This window comes from Otolemur garnettii, unplaced genomic scaffold, assembly GCF_000181295.1.
Source record: "Otolemur garnettii isolate 467f Iridium unplaced genomic scaffold, OtoGar3 scaffold00013, whole genome shotgun sequence".
NCBI classification, from domain to species: Eukaryota; Metazoa; Chordata; class Mammalia; order Primates; family Galagidae; genus Otolemur; species Otolemur garnettii.
Window position 1 is genome coordinate 21,929,082 of NW_003852408.1, and position 14,609 is coordinate 21,943,690.

Here is a 14,609-nt window from a genome sequence, read left to right on the forward strand (position 1 = left end):
GATTTTCTTTTTCTTTCCTTCTTTTTTTTTTTGAGACAAAGTATCACTATGTCATCCTCAGTAGAGTGCTGTAGCTTCACAGCTCATAGCAACCTCAACTCTTGGACTTAAGTGATTCTGTTGCCTCAGCCTCCCAAGTAGCTGGGACTACAGACGCCCGCCACAAGGCCTGGCTATTTTTTGGTTACAGCTGTCATTGTTGTTTAGGTGGCCGATGCCCTACTCACTGAGCTACAGGCATTGATTCTGCCTGGATTTTCTTAACTTCTCCTTTACCAGAATAGCTTAATTAAAATGTCCATGTTGTCCTGTGGCCCAGACTATTTTGTATAGAGAGTGAAAACTGTAAATAAAAAGAAGCATCTTCTTTAAATGTAGCCTTTTTTATTAATAGGCTTTATACTTTTAGAACAGCTTTAGAGTTACAGAAAAGCTAAGCACAGACCACAGAGAATGCCTACAAACCTCCTACACACAATTTCCCGTATTTTGAACATCGTACATTAGTATGGCACATTTATTATAATTAATGAGCTAACATTGATGTATTATTAACTAACGTCCACAGACTATAGACATGATCTTAGTTTCACCTGTCTTTTTGGTTGCAGGGTGCCATCCAGGATACTATATTCCATTTAGTTTTCCTCTATCATAGGGTACTTGTTTATTAAAATTTGTTTGTTTTCTTTTTTAAGGTTAGTTTTGTGTTACGCATTTTAGTAGAAAGCCCACAGAGGTAAAATGTTCAAATGCACTTGAGAGACACTAAGCTGCATGGGTGTGTATACTGTGAACCTTCTGGAGCATTTGCTATGCCACTTGACATCTGAATCTCAGGCAGAGGCAGTGACGTGCAAAGCATCCCAAACCAATTGGCCACAGAACCCTTCTTCTGATGCCATGTTTATTCACATCTCCAAGAGTATCTGGAAAATATTTAGGTTTGTACTTCAGCCCATGTTTATCTCTGGGAGTTCCAGCCACTAGATATTCAAAGTAAATTAAAAAATGTGCATCCACAACTCTCAGCTAAATCTGGCTTTCTCCATCTCCCCCGACTCCCACCACAGGACGCTCTGGAACAGATTTCTTAATGACCAAAAATCTTCATGCTGAACCTCACAAACCAACACCTACGAGTGAAAAGCTCTACTTGGTGATACCATCCACTTAAAATAGTAAGATCATTTGCGAGAGACCAGAAATTTTTTAAAAAGTGAATTCCTTAGTGTTTTAGAATCTTGGATTCTTTTTTAAAAAAATTAATCAATAAAAACTAATTTTGCAGATGAAAAGAGCTGGCTAGCTACATTGATTTCACTTTAATAGCAGAGGCACAAACAAATCTAATTTATTACCTATAACAACAACACTTAATTACCTGATAAAACGATTCAGAACAATACTCCTTAAGAAACTATGCATATTATGAAAGTAACATCATATATTACTTTCTAATTTGCTGAGCTTTTGCAATGTACAGAGTCTCACTAGTAAGTGATGATCATTTTAGGAAATTTCAAGCTAGAATCAGCATTGCTCTGACAAAGCCACTTTGACAGAAAATGCAACTTGAAAAGATTGCCCATGCTCTCAGGAAACGGCTCTTGAACAAATTGACACTATTGGGTCACATTCATTTATAATCACAACATGATACTATTAAAATACCATCCATAGGATGATAAATGTCACTTAGATTTCTAATCAAAGTTTTCGGGCCACATTATCTCCCTTGTTGAAAAGATCACAGGCTTATCTTCTTTAATTTCGTCTTCCCAGTATAATATTATTTTTACCTGATCCATTTTGAAAAATGTAGACTTAAATATAATAAAAAAGCTACAAAAAAAGGGGGAAAGAAAGGAAATACTCCCCAAATCGATGTTAAAAAAATAACTTGTGAGGTACCAGGAATTTTAACATTCCTTTCCTACTGTGTAATGGGAAAGACTTTTCTGTCTCTAAATAGCAAAAGATCACAGATCATAACTGCTTCTGACTGCCACACAGTGGGGCATTCCCTACACGACCTCTGGTTTGGTAAAGCAAGCTGAGAGGTTCCCTGAACTCTTTTTCCTTCTTCCCTGAAAAGCCTGATAATGAGAGCAAGGAAACTAAGATGTTGACTTGGAATTTAAAATATATTGCAATGGGAATTTTATCTGCTAGGACTACACAGGAACGTCAATATGAACGAGAATGCTATTACCCATAACAGGGATTTTTACAAAAGAAATATAAGAAATCCTATTTCAATGACTTTATCATATCATGACTATTATGTGACACATTACAGCTCCCCAGGGTTCTTGCCAATTAAGATAAACAGTTGAAAACAAAGGCAAGAGACAAATCTTGTGCCACCAGAAATGTTGGTCATGAACCCGAGTGGTGAGTTTTAATCCTTGCTGCTGTTCGTGTAAAATAATTCCATCTTGATATCTGAGAGTTCTCCAAGGACAAATTTATTTCTTCTTCTGAAACTAAACTGCCAGTCCTTGAAATTTCAGGTTTTCCCTCAATAAACTTCAGATTTGGTTCTCCTGTTCTAATCCTTGGCAATCGTATGTCTGCTTTCATATCAACTTCTAAACCACTAATCACTGCTACATTCAGCTTCATTTCACTGACGGATAATGATGAAAATATAAGATTCTATAGTGTCTGTTGATCTTTCATTAACCTCTCACTCCAATGATATGAGCGAAATTTTAAGACTTGGCAATGATCAGATTGCTCACCTATCAGCATAATAAACTGCTATAATCAGAATAAAACAGTTTTGCACATTAAATTCAAAGTTGAAACAGTATATGGATTAGTTTCTGGTCTATTTGGCATACATAAAATTCTTCAGTTTTGTTTCCAGGTAGATGTAAGGCGTATGTGTTTAATATTGCAGAAGAAAAAGTACTCTCTTCCAAATTAATTAAAAGGTTTCAGGTCCACGAATTATGAGTTTTACAATTAACCCTATCTCTTTGCTAATTCTAGTTGAGAAACAGATGCAAGAGAAGAAATGGGAAGCAAAGAAAATTGTAGAAGGAAGAACAACAGCTACAAAAAGAACTGAAGAAAGAACATAAAGAAACAGTGAGGTCAGCACAAAACAGGGCAAAAGTCAACTCATGATTTGAGATACAATTCAATTTTCAAGTATTTAGAAGAAAATTATTTTTCTGATATAATATTAATGTTGGCTCTTGGGAACTCATTTTGTAGCTAATGAATAGGCTGTCAGTCATCACTGTTATTACTCACCAGATTTCTAGACGATTAATTACAACACCAATAACGACATTTCTATTGCATTGAGAGTTAAACACATCTGCCTTCCTAATTTCCCAGGTCTAATACTGTAAAGCTCTATGCTTCACAACTTTGGGGTTTATTAGAGTATCTGTCTAGATAATTAAACAAATTACATTTGTGCGTGTGTGTAAGAAAACATTTGGACTTGCCCACAGGCAGCCTCCAAATCTGTAAAATTACTATAGACAGATTGATTTTTGTTACATGATTGTTCCTTATATAAGGATCTACTGCCAGGTGCTGTGGCTCATGCCTGTAACCCCAGCACTGGGGAGGTGAGGCAGGTGGATTGCCTGAGCTCACAGGTTCAAGACCAGCTTGAGCCAGAGTGAGACCTTATCTCTAAAAACAGCCAGGTGTTGTAGTGGGTGCCTGTAGTCTCAGCTACTCAGGAGGCTGAGGCAAGAGAATCCTTTAAGCCCAGGAGTTTGAGGTTGCTGTGAATTATGATGCCATAACACTCTACCTAGAGCAACAAAGTAAGACTCTGTCTCAAAAAAAAAAAAAAAAGGATTTACATAATAAATTAATTTTTTTTGAAACAGATTTTTGCTCTGTCACTCAGGTTGGTGTGAAAGCGCATCATCATAGTTCATGCAACCTCAAACTCCTGGGCTCAAGGCATCTTCTTCCTGCCTCAGCCCCCGAGTAGCTGGGACTACAAGCACGCAGCACCAAGTGTGGCTAATTTTTTTTTATTTTTATTAGAGACAAGGTCTCTATCTTGCTCAGGTTAGTCTGGAACTCCTAATCTCAGTAATCCATCTGTCTTGGCCACCCAGAGTGACAGCAACTGTACTTACCAATAAATTAATTTATGTTGGAATTTATGTCATTATAGGTGACAGCAACTGTACTTACTACTAAATTAATTTATGTTGGAATTAAAAAAAAAAAGAGCAACCTATCCTAACCAAAACATACACTATTAGTATTTTAAATAATACAAAAACATGTATTTTGTTTATAATAATTCTTAGACTATCAGGTAACACATTTTCCCTTAATTATCAGAAACTTTAATACTCTGTGGTATCTACCTCATTCTAAAACTTCGGTGCTACATTATGTCCCTTATTTTATAAATAATTAATTGCAAAGCAATCAAATCTTTGATTGCTCTACAATAATGCCTTCCAACATTTTACTTTAGGGAATGATTCTTTTGAAAAAAAAATATAGTATTATTTAGCACACAACAGCTCTTATTTTTTTTTTTGTAAATGAAGTACAAAATAGATATCAATCTTTTAAAAATGTTTTATAAAACTTTAGTATTTCACTCTTTAAGATAGGTTATAGGTTAATAAACTTCAGCAGAAAAATCTGATTTTTTGGAATAAATAACTTTATTATTATTATTCTAAATGTCTCCTTTGTCTATCTTCTCTGGGATTCTCCTTCAACATTGCTAAATAACTGAATAATAACTTTACAATGACAAAGGACTTATTATATTAGAGCTACACTTTTGCTGGTGTCCTGTGTTACACATATCTGAAATTGTGTACGCACATCCGAGCTTGATCCATTTAACAGTTGGTTTAAACTAACAAGTATTTTCACTTAGACATCTATTGGTCATTGGATTGCCAAAATATTACACCTAAGGGTGACTGGTAGGACCACACCTATGGTCCATCTTACAAGGGTACATGTGAATCTTTCTAAATGCAGAATATAAATGTCTTAACACAATAAGAAAATGCCATGAAGGCTATGTTAACCAGTTTGGTGAAAATATTTCAAACTGTATATAAAACCAGCACACTGTACCACATGACTACATTAATGTACACAGCTATGATTTAATAAAAATAAAGAAATAAATAAATTACATACAAGCTGAAAAACACATTTTTTTTGATATATTCTGAGGGTTCTTGAATTTTGTTTTTTAGAGCAAGTAACAAATAGATATTTTTGTTTAAGTGTACCAAAAAGTAGTTCTTGGTACATATGCCCCGAGGGCTTGCAGACACAGGAAACTAAGGTAGAGCTGTCACATTCCCTACACTATTTGAAGAGAAGAAATAAAAAGTAAGCAGAAATGCCCAGAAGAAAATGTCCTTGACAGCTCTGCTACCAATCTGAGATACTGATAATTTTACTCTTTCTGAGAAAATCCAGGGTTAAGGATACACATCAGAGATACATTTTATTAAAAAAGGAATCATTTTCTAATTTTGTTTTTCATCACTTGCCCTCAAAGTTTGAAATAGGTTATGCTAAAATAAGATGTACACAACCAAAACCTGAGAAATAACAATGACAAACAACTATCAAAGCACCATTTAGTCATAAATTGGGCTTCAAATACTGTTGAATATTATATGAATTAATTCTCAACTCCCTACCTTGAGGTAAACACAGGGAGAAGGGTCTGTCCACTCTCGATGTTTGGCCAGCACTAGCTTACTGAGGAAGAGGACCATGGTTTTAGATCTACTAATAATTTAGGGGGCTATCCTGGTGGAAGAACTAGAACTCAGATTCTAAGTCTAGAGCCTATGGAGAATGACACCAACTAAAATGAGCTACGAGACCTGAACAAAGCCTAGGAGACATAATAGAGAACATGTGATCTATAGGTTTAGAAACACATTTAAAGATGAATTATTTCAACTTATCTCAGAAATAAGTTTTAAAATCAAGAAACTGAAATGCTTTTTGGTGATTACCCATTCCAATATATCTTAAAGTGTTTTCAGTCAATTACCTCCAACACAGATCAAACAAATTAAAATTTCTAAGTGTGGGGCTTACAAATTAGTATTTTAATGAGCTCAACAGGTGACTCTGATAAACTGAGATTTGAAGACTGGTGATTTCAGCCAATCCTGCTCCATAGGTCTTAAAAAAAAGAATGAGGAATGATAGAAATACAGTGTATCAGACCCTCCTGTAGAGTAACTGAAGTCAAGGGCTCAGATAATTATGTGGATGGTTCACATGACCACTCTTACTAATAGAAGATGACCTTTTCAATTCCTTTGTCCAGGACATTCATGATGAGTAGCTGGAGTCCAATCACAAGATAGACTGCTGTTACTCTAGCCTTCAGAAAATAAGTCAGTTCTCTGCTGTGCCTGATTTTACTTGAATGAAATAGAAATATCTTAGAAAAATGTGCAAAGTTATCTTTTATCTGCAGTGGAAAAAAACAACAAAACACAAAAACAAAACTCTATGTGGTGAAAACAATAACTAGTTAGTCCTTGGACAATTCCTCAAATTATCTTTACAATGTTTATTGTAGACACTCCTTGGCATTCATGAATGGTTCGAGACAGAAGTACGCTGCTTAAAATATCTCAAACTGAATTGTTTTCTTTACCTATTACATCATTTTGAGAATGGATATGCAGTCATTGGCAGGGTAGGAACGTGTGGTAGACAACTCTTGAATTTGTGAAACTCTCTAAGAAGTAATTGAATGATTTAATATCTAGATAACAGAAATGTGTGTTGAAAATGTCCTTTGGTAGAAGTTTTCCTCTTGGGATTCCCACATAACCACAAACCTCATTGTTTTTCTTTGGATTACATTATAAGAATGACCACAAAGCACAAAAATACACACAGTTCCCGAGGATAGTTATTACCAGGCAGCATTAACCGTTCCCAAAAATTGGCAAAAGGAAAAACAATGCAGTCTTAGAAAAACCTAAAGGAAAAATACACCGTGTGCCAAAAAAGCAAGTCTCCATTTTCATAACGTGCTTGGCACAGTCAGTCCTAGAATGTCTCCTAGGATGTGTCCTGCCCTATCATCATGTAATGTGTCAGTTCAGTTTAAACACTGGGCTTAGAGCTGTGTACTGCTTGCTATAGAGCCAAAGATGAACAAAAAAATACAAGTTATATAATGCACCCAAGCACAAGGCTATTCTCACTCTTTTCCATGTAGGCTCAGTTTTGCCTGACACCATTACTATCCAGTACCACAAAGTAGGAATTTTATTTTGTCCCCTAACAGAATTAGGAGTTTATGGAGAGTCTATGTCCTTCCTTATAAATGCTCAGGAGTTCGAAGTGTAAATATTTGTTGAGGAGCTGCGTACAACCCTGAATTCCTCTCTTTGTCTTCTGCGCAAAACTGAGGCAAAGGCTCTGAATGACATGAAACAGCCAAGCTGAAAATCCAGAGATTTGCTTCATGTCTTCTCTGCTTTTGTTCGGGCTGATTGTAAAATAGCTGTAAGGATGATTCACTCTTCATCACACACCATGACTAATAAATAATTAGTATGAAGAAAGATGGTGGGCGCATAAGACATTATTTCTGATGATGACGGACGGACACAGAAACAAGCCAGCGTTCGGTTCTTGTAGGAATTGGGTGTGATAATACAAACAAAGCACCATTCCAGGCAGGGTGAAAGTACTCAGTAAATGGGACTTATTATTCGATATTATTTTATGTTTTTTATTTGAACATTTCCAGCAATAGGCTCCAGTGCATGGTTTCCTGAATACTGAAAAAGGACAAAGAGTGTGAATTATTTCACCAAGTTAGACACCCCCAGGGAGACCTGAAATGAGCAACCACGTCTCTACTTCCATTCCATCGCTTGTCATTTCACAGCCATGAGGGGTGACAGAGAGGGTGAACTAGAAAGAGAACCAGGTGAAGATGACACTGGCTTTGTAAAGCTGTGCCATTGGTAACAAGCTACCATATTAAACCGGGTAAGGCTCTATATGTAAACATGATTATATGCGGGCTAACAAGTACCTTGTATATGTATCATAAATAAATAGTACTTAAAATGCTCTAGAGTTTTATCTTCTCCCAATAACATTTAATTAAGAACTAGCACCGAGGCACTGAAGATATGATGTAAAACACAAATGATTTTCAAACAGACAGTAAGGAGTGCATTCTGGTTCTTCCACTGACTAGATATATAAACTTGGACATGGTGCTAAACATGAGTATCTGTCTCATAAGCACATAACTCGCCATTGAACAGATCAATTTCCACCCCTGCATTAGTATTGCTCTTTTAATATATAAAGAGAAATTTGACGATAATATTTTTAATAACATGTTTCTTAAATAAGCCTAACTGAACTTTTTCCAGTTTGAAATTTGCTTCAAGACTTGTCAGAGTTTGTCCAAAGTCACATAACAACCTACAGGGTGTCCCAAAACATGTCCCCAAAGTTGCTGTCCATACGGAATATGGGGATTTGCAGCTAAATATACCTTTCCATACCAAATATGCCTTATGAAATTTTCCAAAAAGGTGATAAGCACACAGAGAATATTTTATAAAATTTTGTAAGGCATGTTTTGTAATATTCTGCCTTAGGGGAATTCCGAATTAAGTTAAAAGTATCCTTGTTCACGGTACAGTTGGGCTGGGCTGAAAAAGAAGCAAAGAAAATTGTTTTCCCTTAGAATTCCCTCTGACTTCAGGTCTGGTCCAACTGCATCTGCCTTCACATACTGTCCGACTTATCTGTTTGAGCAAATTCATCTTCATGTCCCACAGAGTGAATCATAGAAATCAGGTCAATTTTCATGGCTTGTTACTTGTATTTATCCAAACTTCTGGAGGGATATTATGTGACATAAATTTGCTACATCCTCCAGACCTGAAATGTATATAGTCTATATTTGTGATACGTTAAATAATTGACCTCCAAAAACCTTCAAGTGCGCAAACTGTTATAATAATTAATTTTTTGGCAAAGACAAATATTCCAACTTTGTATGTAGCACTGTTAACGTAAGTAGAGGCATCAGTGTGGCAATATTATGTGGATGGGCCTTCAGGCAAAAGCACTTCAACATAAAAATAGACCCATCATAGCCAAGTCAGGCAAATAGGACCCGGCCAAGAGTGAATTTAAAAAAATAATTTGGAACATTAAAAAGTTAAATGAATATTAAAATGAAACACATTTCTAGGAAAGTCACAAAAAGTTTAAGCAGGCATATTAATTTTTTTAATATACTCATTGCGTGCATTTATTTTTTATTAAATCTAATATACCTATAACATTTCTTCATATCCATTCCACTGATAAAGAATATATATTTTTAATGGGAGAAGGAAGTGGGGAAAGAAAGGATGGGTGAGATCAAGGAGAAACCTTGGGTGTGCTGAAGGTGTTCCTAGGGATGACATCCCTGAAAGGGGAGGACAGGACCACTGGGGACTGACCTCTCTTGTCAGTTGTGGGATTTCTGATAAACTGAGGAAAGCAGAACTTGACAGCAGAAAATTTGCTTGCAGAACTGTCAGGGAAATTTCATTCAGGTAGACGCTGAGCTTTTGTTTGGCATTGCATGAGTTTTAGATTTGTGACGATAAATCAAAAAATTTACCTTCGTGTTTTTTTCTTAGGAACAATGAAGAAGAAAATCTGGAGAATCTTCCTGTCTTTGTCACTGTTAATCTCTTACATATTTTTTTGAATTTCTTCTCAATTCTGCACTGAAGAACGTGGGTACATACAGAAGTAAATCTACGGACTAATAATGGCTCCTTGGCAACAAGCAAGCATGAGGAACTATTTCTACCTGGTCTTCATTTTTAAGGCTGAAAACACAGAGGTAGTTTTAAAACAAAGAAGAGATCACAAAAGGTATTCATAGGGTTTCTTGAAACCCTTCAACATTGGCAATTACACTGAGAAATATTTTTCTTATTATTTCTGAAAGCCTATAAAGGAGGTGATGTACTATTCTAAAGGAGACTTTCAGACTATGGCATTTGATAGGAGGATGTGGGCAATGGGACTTGAGAGGTTGGTTCACAGATCTCCATTTGGCTCAGCTAATTTTCCTGGTAAACTTTACTCAAAATCCACTTAAGCCCATTCTTAATGTTAGGTAAGAACATTAAAAAATGTTTGATAGAAATAGGTGGAGAAGACGATAGCTGCACCCAAAGAAATACAGGAACAAAGGAATTCACCTGCTTGGTCTTTTCAAAATCTATTATTTGCTAAGTTTAAAAAGTAGATCAAGGAGAGGAAACTTTCCCAAGATAGATTAGAAGTTCAGAGTTAAGCTATGTAAAAAATGTGGACTCAAGACATGATTAAGAAATTCAATGATATGACCACAAAGAACTGTAATTTACCTTGACATCAGACCTGTACTTCCAGGTGGCTATTTTGGTTGGGATTTGCTAGGCAGCCAAATTTATTTTCATCTCTCTTACAACTGCCTCTTTTTTTGTTTTATCTTTGTTTCTTAAAGAGTAATCAAACTAGAACAAAATATTAAAACTAAAATTATATTGCATATCTGGCATTTTAATCACAGAGAACAGGAAAACAGGCATTACATGTATTTTCTTGGTAAACTCAGGTTAACTGAAATTAGGATACATAGCTACATCTCCTTTGAGATGCCACAGATGTTAAATGTAAAAACAAAAATCCCTTAGGAAAGAGTAAAAGGTTTTTCAGGAAAATTTATAAATAGAGCAGAGAATACCTCACTCATCTTTACCTAAAGGACAATACAAAGTGAGGCAATTGCTTAATGCACAAATAGGGGAAGAGAGAAATGAGATGAGAAAATGTTCTGGTAGTGAAATTTAACAATATTTATTGAACACCTGAAATGTCAGAGATGATAGAAATGTATCCCCCAAGATGCTGGGGACACATACATACCAGCAAGATAGCTTTGTTCTTAAGAAGCTATTGAGAGAAACTAGCATGTCAACCCACAGCTGAGTGACAGTATGACAGACAGATCTCACAACAGAAGTAGAAAGGAATTCTGCAGAAGGTCTAAGGAATACAACAATTCACAGACGACTTTCAAAACAAGCTCAAACTTGCTTTCAGGCTTACAGAACATTCATGGTAGACCAAGCAATAATTTACAGACAAAAAAAAAACTGTACCACAAGACATAGGCACATAAAAGAATTGGATATATGCTAAAAAATAGCAAGGATGACTTAAAATTTCAGAAACGGATGTAGAGAAAAATTCTGCAAGATAGGGCATTGTCCAGAAGATGACGTCTTTGCTTATTAGGAAGTAGTAGAATACATTTTATTCTTAACTAATGGTATACCTCTGAAAAATTTTAAGTAGATGAGCAATGAGACAGAGAAAGGGTTGTAGAACGTTATGGTCAGAAATAGGAAACATAGATTGGTAGTCAATAACATAGCAATCAATTAGATAGCATGTAAGGTTAGCCTGCCCAGAGGAGCGGTGGTAGGTGGGGCCTGCCATAGTAGCAGTAGTGGGACTAGAGGCAAGGAAATATATAGCTTTATTTTGAAGCTATATATTTTAAATAAATATATCAAATGTTATAAATAAATATCAAACATTTATTTGCTATATTTATTTATTTATCTTTCAATATACCCAGATATTGCAAAATTTCTGTCCTCATGAAACTTACATTTTAATAGGGTAACCTTACAGCAACAACATAGCTAGTTAAAATATAAAATTTCCTTGCATACATTGGATATTTGCTTTTCCATTCTTGTGATACTTTACTAAGAATGTTCTTCAACTCCAGCCAGGTAAATAAAAAAGTTGTAAAGTCTCCATCTTGTTTATGGCTGAACAGTTATTCCATGACATACATATACCATAGTTGATTAATTCAATGTATGCAATACTAATACAGAAGCAATAGGCCATCAATCCTAGTACTCTGGTAGGCGAGGCAGGTGGATTGCTTGAGCTCAGGAGTTTGAGACTAGCCTGAGCAATAGCAAGATGCCATCTCTACTGAAAACAGAAATATTAGTTAGGCATGGTGGTGCATGCCTGTAGTCCCAGCTACTTGGGAAGCTGAGGCAAGAGGACTGCTCAGGTCCCAAAGTTTGAGGTTGCTGTGAGCTATGATGCTATGGCTCTCTACTTAGGGCAACAGAGTGAAACTCAGTCTTAAAAAAAAAATGAAACTAGTAGATAACAAACTAAGCCCCCATTTGTGAGAAAAACAAAATTAAATTCAAATGGAGGGGGGAGAAAGGGGAGAGGGGAGAACGGACAGGGATTATAAGCTCTCACCCAATGAGCACAGTGTAAGGTACACAGCCCCTCTGGGTGAGGGGCTGCTCAGTTACAACATTAACTTTATCTTACAAATGCAAACAATGTAACTTCATCATTTGAACCCTCATATTAATCTGAAATAAAAAAATAAAATATAAAGTTATAATATTTAACATTAAATGTATACTTAACAGAAGCTATTTAATATTTCAGGCATTTAATATAAAATTTAAAATTAAGGAAAGATAGCAAGGCAAGAGGAGGGCACCGTTTTCAATAAGGTGATCAGGGAAACATCTCAGGGGCAGTGAGCTCGGAGGAGAGACCCAACGATGTGGAGGCTGGCTATGCACAGATGGGGGTGAGGATGTTCCAGGAGGTGGGGCGGGTGCTGTAAGCACAGCAGCCTTAGGGTAAGAGTGAGCTTGGGGTGTCCGAGGCTGACTTGAAATAAGACACAAGGGGAATGCTGTGAAAACAAGGCGGTGTAGGATCCTGTGGAACTTGGGCAAGAGTTTGGATTAATTGCAAAGTACGACGGGAAGTCATACTTAGCAGTGCAATAATGACCACTGAGAAGATCATACGGCTGTGGTGTGGAGAACGGAGCTCAGTGGGGGCACGGGTAGCAACCAGGAGTCCAGGTACACACAGGCTACTACAGCCACCAGCTAAGGAGATGCCCATGACTCTGATGACAGGGATGTAAGGAACAAGATGAAAAGCTGATAGATTCTGGATGCCAGAAACAACAGTGGGAGGATTAAACTACAGTGGAAAGAGTGACGTCACACGGTTTTGCTACATATTCTCCATCTACAAATGTTTTAAACTATGTAATGTAATTATTCAGCTCTGCCATGAGGAAATTGTATTTAAAACATACGTCAGTGCATTACCTTCTACAGAGCTCACTGAAGAATCACTCTGTCCTTGTGTTTCACTCAGATGGCACTTTGGTAACATATATTTAAATAATTCATAGGTGTATGAGTATATGGGGATATTATATGTAAGTGTGTTGCATTTAACAGGGGTGCTGGTGTACAGTAACAGGGGTGCCTATACACATTATAAGAGCTGTTATCTAGGTAGCGTTCACTGTATTATGTATATACTTTGGAGCAGTACCCCTTGTAATTTAGGAGTCAAACGTGGCTTGTACTCATCCTTTGTTATTAGTATTACAATTTAAATACAGCTTTTGCCTTGCTTAAAATGTGTATACATTTTTTTTGAACCTTCTGTATACTACCACATTTTTCAATTCTATTACTTATAAGTATGTATATTGTCATATTACTATAGTTTTTAATTCCTCTTGCTTTTAAAATGAAATTTCCTTTAGAATTCTTAGGTTCCAAAACCAAGACTTGCCCCAATGATACACGTACGCCAAAAAGGAACATACCAGCCCCAAACAAGAAGGCTTCCACACGGCTTCCCAGTGGGAAGAGCTCCCCAGGGCCACGGCAGCCTGTCTCTGTTAGTAAAAGGTCTTTTTGATTGTTTTGGCCCTTTGCTCTTTATTCAGGATTAATTACTACTGGCTCTTTCCTCGAGCTCTGTTCACAATGGTTTTAAATGATTCAAGCTTTGGCTCCCCCTCACTGACGTATTTGCTTTGGTGAATTCTAAATTTCTCTTACAGAGACTACAACTGTCTCAGACTCAAACTGCCTTCTGTAGTAATTACTGAGCTCATGGTACAACTGCAGCCCTTGACATTCATTAAAATAAGTGCAGGCGGTGGGTAAGAAAAGAAAAAGAGTTTAAAAAATCACAAGAAATTACCAGGTTTAAGTACATCATTAGACTTTTTAGGAAGAAGGATTTGACTGAGACACAGAGCAGAAATCAGCCTCGACGTTCAGCTACATAGGGGTTTTGCTGGTGCCTGAATCTTCTCACTCAGACTGAAGGAGCATCAGACTGTCTTCCCTTATATACTTACAGAAAAGGCCAGTTTTCTTGGGTTTTCTTCATTTTAAAAGGCCCTCTGATGCCAGGAGGACTCAATTACATATCCAGTAACTCTCAAAGGGAAAAAGAGTTTAAACTTTCCAGAAAAAAAAACAGTGATCACCCCACTTACTGTCATACAGTATTTTCACAAAAACCTGAGCATTCCACCATCATGGGAGACTGAAACGCTATTAGGGAATTACTTAACAGGTAAGTTGATTTTGTAGAATCTTTAGCAGACAGAATAGCCTTTACACAACACTGTGACACACTATTCCATTCATATGAAATAATCAGATGTATCACTAGTCTCCATATAAACAGCA

The 14,609-nt window shown here is 36.5% G+C and overlaps 1 protein-coding gene across 4 annotated transcripts in view; it reads right to left on the reverse strand.

The window, feature by feature from the left end:
* Positions 1-14,609, reverse strand: part of MAP2 (microtubule associated protein 2) — a 139,488-nt gene that overhangs the window by 74,187 nt on the left and 50,692 nt on the right. For all 4 annotated transcript variants that reach the window (XM_012802274.2, XM_012802273.2, XM_003784986.3 and 1 more), the window contains one exon: positions 1,571-1,574. The gene's annotated coding sequence lies outside the window, so the exon portion shown is untranslated. The remainder of the gene's footprint in view (positions 1-1,570; positions 1,575-14,609) is intronic.